Here is a 1335-nt window from a genome sequence, read left to right on the forward strand (position 1 = left end):
AGTCTGAGCTTCTTATAAATAAATTTAAAAACCCGGTGTGCGTCCCACGTCTCCATGACAACGCGTAGTGCCTCATCCGGGCGCTAGGTGGCCGGCGTCCCCCGTCGCCATGGCAACGCCTAGTGCGCCGCCCGGCCGCTAGATGGCTCTGAGTGTCCACACATGTTTTGGTTTCGCGAAGACAGTTCAAGGAGAGACCGAGACAAGTGAATGATAACACCCTTTTTTGAGGTAAAATACCCACTCGATTGACTCCGGCGGGAAATTGAGGCCACGGGGGGGATCGCCAAGTGTCCGGCTCGTCCTCCGGGAGATCTGGAAGGGCGTAGAAATAGAATGGAGCGGTAGTGATGACGTTTTCATTACCTTTTTCCTTATCATCATTACATTGTGTGGTGATCCATGCGGTCTCATATATTACATATTTTCCGTATTAAGAGACCGTTAAGTACGCCGAATAAAGACTCACAGACTCACAGGCATTACCATCAAGTGGCATTTAAATTCCTTAATGTAAATGGATGAGTATCAAATGCGCAAAATTGAATTGAGGTTAAGATGAAAGTAATAAGGCAAATTTTTTTTTTTTCCTTTTTTCTCCATTCCTTTTAAATCGAGAGTATTATTCAAGCATTGGCTTCCATTACTTAATTAGTAAGAGTTATTGGGGATAGATTGGTATTTGTTGAGGAGGAAGGGAATAGAAAGAATGTAGAAAGGTGACATCAACGTCCTTATTTGATGTGATATGTAAATTACGGTTTTATTGCAGGATAACCTTACTAATTAATTGCAATAAGAATCAGTTATGATTCCTTACAACTGATATTAATTTATTTTTACTACATTTTTTTTTTGGGGGGGAGGGGGGAGTATCAACATATTGAATGCCGTTGAAGGGAGAATTGTAATATAAAGAATGTATTTTGAATTGCAGAATTTCCAACCACGTAGGCCTATTGTTTTTTTTTCCCCTTCTGTGTAGCAGATGTGAATTGTATTTTATTTTTGTATTTTGAAATATCCAAAAACAATGATAATAAAGACTAAATGGAGGGACACTAAAGAATATTTACCATGTTGAATTAACTTGATACTTAGCAAGTACACCTAAATCGCTGCAGTTTATGAGAATCTCCAGCAACTTAAAGCTGATTCTCTATCAAGCAGAATAGTAAATATTAAACTGTTTAGTGTTTATGCAGAGCTTTCTGTTTTGAGTAAACTAATATTGAAATCAGACCTTTGATTTTTTTTGTGTGTGTAGAATACTCTCTTTATGCTAAAAATAAAGAAAAAGAAGAGTTAAAATACAAATATAAGCAGTAGCTGTTA

The 1335-nt window shown here is 37.8% G+C and overlaps 1 protein-coding gene across 1 annotated transcript in view; it reads left to right on the forward strand.

Annotated features, from left to right (window-relative positions):
- The first annotated feature begins 83 nt into the window (after positions 1–83).
- LOC119581620 (general transcription factor IIH subunit 1-like) overlaps positions 84–1335 on the forward strand; it is a 12096-nt gene continuing 10844 nt past the window's right edge. Inside the window, exon 1 of the mRNA XM_037929739.1 lies at positions 84–231. The gene's annotated coding sequence lies outside the window, so the exon portion shown is untranslated. The remainder of the gene's footprint in view (positions 232–1335) is intronic.

This window comes from Penaeus monodon, chromosome 15 (genome assembly GCF_015228065.2).
Source record: "Penaeus monodon isolate SGIC_2016 chromosome 15, NSTDA_Pmon_1, whole genome shotgun sequence".
Taxonomy (NCBI): Eukaryota; Metazoa; Arthropoda; class Malacostraca; order Decapoda; family Penaeidae; genus Penaeus; species Penaeus monodon.